This window comes from Bidens hawaiensis, unplaced genomic scaffold (assembly GCF_021521415.1).
Source record: "Bidens hawaiensis isolate Kalapana, Puna unplaced genomic scaffold, B.hawaiensis_p1.1 tig00003540_1, whole genome shotgun sequence".
Classification (NCBI taxonomy): Eukaryota; Viridiplantae; Streptophyta; class Magnoliopsida; order Asterales; family Asteraceae; genus Bidens; species Bidens hawaiensis.
In genome coordinates this window covers 787,022-793,021 of record NW_027491200.1, presented here as the reverse complement: position 1 = coordinate 793,021, position 6,000 = coordinate 787,022, and the positions used below count along the sequence as shown (strand labels likewise).

The 6,000-nt window shown below is 30.1% G+C and overlaps 1 long non-coding RNA gene across 1 annotated transcript; it reads left to right on the top strand.

The window, feature by feature from the left end:
• The first annotated feature begins 5,626 nt into the window (after window positions 1-5,626).
• LOC143623774 (uncharacterized) lies at window positions 5,627-5,992 on the top strand. The gene is made up of 3 exons (XR_013151959.1): window positions 5,627-5,741; window positions 5,822-5,862; window positions 5,943-5,992. It is a non-coding gene; the product is annotated as an uncharacterized LOC143623774 (long non-coding RNA).
• The last annotated feature ends 8 nt before the right edge of the window (window positions 5,993-6,000 follow it).

Below are 6,000 nucleotides of genomic sequence, written 5' to 3'. Positions count from 1 at the left end.
ATTCAAAACTAACTACCCCATGATTTTTTAACAGTCATAACTTTTTCACACGTTAATATATTTTCAAAATAATTCCATCATAAAAATGAGCATTTTATCCTCTTTAATATGAGTATTATATTGCTATAGTTTTTTAGTTTAAAAAGTTAGCATGTTTCGCGCTTACCATTAAGAACCGAGTAACATGTCGAGTCGGGCGTGCCTGAGTCATTTGTAAAAGTACATAGGGTCGAAATGAGTCGATACAAAAATATGGTTAATTTGGTTCAGGTTCGAGTAGAAAGGGGCTAGGTTAGAAGGCTGTCGAGTCGGAACGGGTTTGGGGCCAAAACGGGTTGGTTTAAAAAAATGACTGATTTCAAATTACTGTATATTTCATGCTTGCCTTTTGATTTTCCTTACATCTTACGCAGATACCGTTGTTTACACGTACTGGAGTCTATAAACACGTGTCCAACACCACGTAACGCACATAACCTAATCTTGGTAAGGGCCCAACCCAACGCCCTACACCGTTAATCGGAATGAATTACACGTGTGGTGTTGGTTAAGCATGTTTTGATGTCGGTAACATACATTCCCGTCCGGTTACGCGCGTTCAATCTTTGATAACACGCAACTGTCTTTGCACGAGTTACGCGTCCAATTTTAGGCTACATGCACACTATCTATCATCATGTGACGTATGTACCGACACTGATTATGCGTTCAATAGAGAGTTGCGTGCGCCCCCCGCTGCATCGCGCGGGCATATAGCTAGTAATATTTTATAATATGGAAAGTATTTGGAATTTTTTTAAAAAAAATAGTACAATTGGTTATTGTAATCATGGGCATTAATCTTGACAATTTGACATATTTAGACATAATTATAAATTCGTCAAATATAAAAAATGGAAATTTCTTGAGATTGGATAATATCGAAAGCTTTTAAAGTTTGTTGAATATCAGTCAAATACTAAAAGTAATCGGGTTTAAATATGTTATAAATTGAATTTGACACATGATTACAGTTAAATTATATGATTACAAATTAAAATTATAATATTTCTTAATATAATTTGGAATGAAGTTATAACATATATACGCGATTTGTATTTGAACATGAACAACTAATTATATAAAAACTCTAATAAATCAATATACAAGTTATTATAAAATAGTTTTTATTTTAACTTTTGCTTTAAAGATATTCAATGATATTGAAGTTAGATCCATTAAATCCAAGGCTAAGGTTCACTTTTATGAATTAATAAAAGATAAACACAACACGGATGTATTGTACTAAATAATTTTGAAAATTTAACCGAAAATTGGTTAATTAGTCAACTTTAAAAAAATAAAAAGTTTTTTTTATTTTTGAAATGTTAAAATACAGGTTTTATTTAGGCATTCATTTTAACATTTAGACATAATTAAAAATTGGTCAAATATAAAAATAAAAAGTTTGTTGAGATTGGAGAGTATCGAAAGGCCGAAAGCTTTTAAAGTTTGTTGAGAATTGGTCAAATAATAAAAATAATCGGGTTTAAATATGTTATTAATTCAATTTGGCATAATTGAAAACATTAAAAGGCTTTAAAGTTATACGTTTTTATGCATCTTTACGCATAAATTAAGCAACAAAATGTTATTTTTTAAACAACAGTTTAAAGAAAAGTATAATGAGTATCTTCATTTTTTTTCGAAAGGTATAATGAGTATCTTCATTTGAAATTCAAATATGAATTTGAAACCATTAATTGGTATTTTATTGGAATTCGTTAATAAAGCTAGAAACCATTATGAGATTCGATACATTTTAATGGGGGGGGGGGGTCTTTTTTCAAAAATTTAAAAATAATATTATAGAACCTTTATATTGTATTGTAATTAAATTATATCGAATGGGTAAAAGAATATAATGACAGTATTATGAGACTGAAAATATTTAAATGCGATATTTATAAGGTTGAAACAAAGTTAATCTTGTAATTCTAATCGGCAACTAAATCAACCATTGATTGTTGAGAAGATGGAGCATTACAATAACATGAACATGTCCATTGAACCTTGGGATTTGACGTAGAACAAATTGTTAATTCGGAGGAGTAATGTAGATCTAGTAGACAACCTAAATAGATTAAACGGACATCGGATTAAGCAATCATGTAAAACAATTATTTAAGATTCTAATAGAAGGAAAATATAGAATACATTAAACATTAATTGAACAGATTACAAACAATAAAGTGCGAATAAAATTGAATGACAATAATCAATAATACGTGAGAATCAAAAATTAGGGTGGAAGAATTATTACACCGATAAAAGAGAAGATAATCGTAAGAGGAATTGGAACAAATCTCTAATGAGTAGTACTCAAGTATATAGTATATATTTGTATAAAGCCTACAAACAATCTAGTAACACCATCACTAACACTCAGTGCATGATTCTTAGTGGTCGATGCAAACGAGGTTTCATTAATGACCTGCAAATCGAAATACTAACATCTCCACCGCTGAATCGGTGCCCCACATTAATTCCGCTAATTGGAGGGGAGGAACTTGCGAAGTTAGTTCAATTATAAATCATATGTTTTGTCGTGCGAATATAGTATTTAGAGATGATGTCTCCGTCGGCGGACCAAATTCGCCATTAGTAGTTGTCTGTATCGCAATGTTGTTTTTGTAGTTTGACGCTTCCCAAATTCATATCTGTAGCATAATTGAAGCAAGTAAAAAAAGTGAACTGGTTTTTGCCCGATCAAAATCAACCCCGGGTAATGAAGGGGTGCAGAAGATGAGACGAAGAAGAAAAGGAAAAAGACTGAATGACTTTTTTCTTTTAACATTTTTTTTTCTGGTGATAACTTTATTGTTGAAATTTGAGACCTCAGATATATATCGTTTTAGTCATACAACTGAGCGGTATTTTATTACTAACAGGATATATCCAAAATGTTACAAGAAAAAGTCTAATGTAAATTGGATAACTGGTGTGAGTAATAATACAATAGTGGATAAAAGTAAAGGGTTTATATTAAACATTCCTCTCTGTCGTATAAATATCCTTGATTAGTGACAACTTCAGAACATCTTAATTCTAATATGTCATGTATCATTTCAATTAGTGAAAAACTTTGTAGTTCTGATTTGAAAGTTCTTTGTTCAAATTGTTCACCTAAGTTATTTGGAGCAAATCAACATATAGCTTTTTTAGAAGCAAAAATGTTTAAATATCTATTGATACGCCTGATGTGGGTTTCCATGGGCCATCCAAATGAAACAAGATCTATGATAACTAATGTAGTTACTTTATAAATAGTAACTAATAACTAAGTTTTAAAATTATTCTAATCTGATCATTGAAGTTTTATTAAGCTATATGTTGATTTGCTGCGGATAACTTAGGTGAATTGTTTGAACAGAGGACTTGCAAAAAAAACACATCATTATTTTTAGAACGAAAACTTTCTTTTATTTATGCTACCGAGTTCTCTAAATTTGGAGAGCCTCGTTGCCCCACTATGACTAGACTATGTTAGCTTGGGCGTTCCATAAGAAACCATATCGCCGACTGTCACTTGAGATCATTGTGTCACCACAAGAGCAGAACACTCTGGCATGACACACTGTGGGATGAAAACCCTGGTGGGCTACGGGTTCAAACTAACAACCTTTACGCAAGGCGTAGCTCAAATTATTCATTGCCAATATTCACACAAAAATGACACAAGTGAGATTCGAACTTGGGTCCTCGTTGAAGGGCCCGATCCTCCAACCACTAGACCACAAATGAGGGATATATAAAAAAAATAAATGTATTTTTTAAACCTATAAATGTTTAATAATAATTATTATTTAATAAAAGTTTTTATAAAATAAATCTAACTATTTATATAATTGTCTACCATGAAATCCTATGTGTCGCTCTCTGGTTGTTTCCTCAATTCTCTAGAGCCACCAGATTGTTTGATTTTTAAATGAATGTTTCTCATGCATTTGACCCGAATTCACGAGTATGGGTCTTACCAAACCCGGATAGTCTTTAAATGAGTTATAACATCTCATATATTTATGAAACTCTTTCATTATCAAACAATGATTTTTGCGGGTCATCGGTCTCACCAAACTTGGATAACTCCTAAACATGTTATACATCTCATTTATTTGTGAAATAACCCTTTAATCATCAACGAATATTTTACACGGGTTATGGGTCTAATTACCAAACCCTAATAGCCCTCAAATGGGTTATAAGATCTCATTTATTGGTAAATACTATCATTAAACCCTAATTTAATTTATCCCCTTTACATGTTCTCTGTTACTGGTCTATCATCTTTATCGCCGGTTAACTTCCGATACTACCCACCATTGTCAACTACATTAAACCCCCTTTTTCATAGACAAATATTTGTGTTCATGTTTGTTCATTTAAAAAAATCAACATGCTCGTGTCCGTTTATGTTTGTTCGTTAAAAATTTAAAAAGCCTACACATCTCAATTGAAAAAACTCAAACGCTAAAAAAATATAATAGCAAACGAATATATATGTATTAAATTAAAACTAAACTACATTAAAAAATAAAATAAATCATCATAAAATAGCAAAACGATTAAAATAAAAACTTGAATAAACCCCGTAACACAGGAGGATCAAACTAATAAATAAATAAATACATCGTAAGATGAGTATCATTACAAAACTGTAAAATTATTTAAAAACTTGAAGGAACCCTTGAAACTAACGTTTTTTATAAAAAGTTTTGTATGTTAATGTTTTTTGAGATTAGTTTTATCATTTTTTATATCTATATCTACAATTACAATTTTCAAAATTAGTTTTTATATATATCTATGTTTTGTTTGACACCTATGTAAATTTGTTAGTACATAAAATTACATATATGTAAATTTGTGATTAATATATGTAATCAAAAAATTTATATAAGATATGATAAAACTACTTTTAAATAATGTTAATATCTAAAAAAATTTAAAAATTATTTGGTTGTTAAGGGTTCATAACACCTTGTTCTTGAATTTATTTAAAAAGAAAAGGAAAATTAAGGATAGTTAAAAAATGGGTGTTCTAGAGTTTTTTCTAAATGAAAAGGAAAAGAGTATGAGGAGTTAGGAAGGATTAAATTGATGTTTTTTTTTTCAATAAATTATCCTCGTAAAAATGGGCTGATTACTAAGGATAAAAAATAAATTACAATATAACCCATTATGAACATACTTAAGAACATCCAACTTAAAGGTAAAATTATAAAAGTATTATTTTCTTGTCTTCGCATCTAACTTAAAAACATAGTTATAATTTCCTCAATAACATATATAATTAAAAAAAAAAATTCAATTTCCTTCAATTCCCCTCCTTATTGTTCTCTCTTATTTTCTCTTCTTCCCTTGTTAAAAAACTCAGAAAAAAAAGAAAGAGTTCTTAATTTTAAATGATAGCAACTACAAAGACATAATGATACGTCAGCATTAGCCATCGGGTAAATTCAAAACTTGTTTCATTTCATTTGATTTGGTTTGATATATATAATAATAAGAAACTTCTCTCCAATAATTATCCCCAAATTAATTAATATTAATTAGAAGAAGAAGAAGCAGTGGTCGACTGGTAAACGAGTCGTAGTATTTGATCTGAAAAGAAGGCGAAAAAGGAATGGATAGGGTTGTGGGCGGAAAGTACAAACTTGGCCGTAAGATCGGAAGCGGATCCTTCGGAGAAATACATCTAGGTATTTTATTTTTATTATTATTATTATTATTATTCATTTCTTCACCTTGCTTTATCAGTGTTTGTGAATTTGTGATGCAGCCATGCATGTTGATACCTTTGAAATCGTTGCCGTCAAGATCGTAACTCTTCTCTTCCTTTTCTCATGTCTTTACTCGATAATTCATTCCTTGTACTTCCAATTACATGTCAATTTATGCAGGAAAACAATAACACCAAACATCCTCAACTTCTTTATGAAGCTAAGTTATATACTTGAA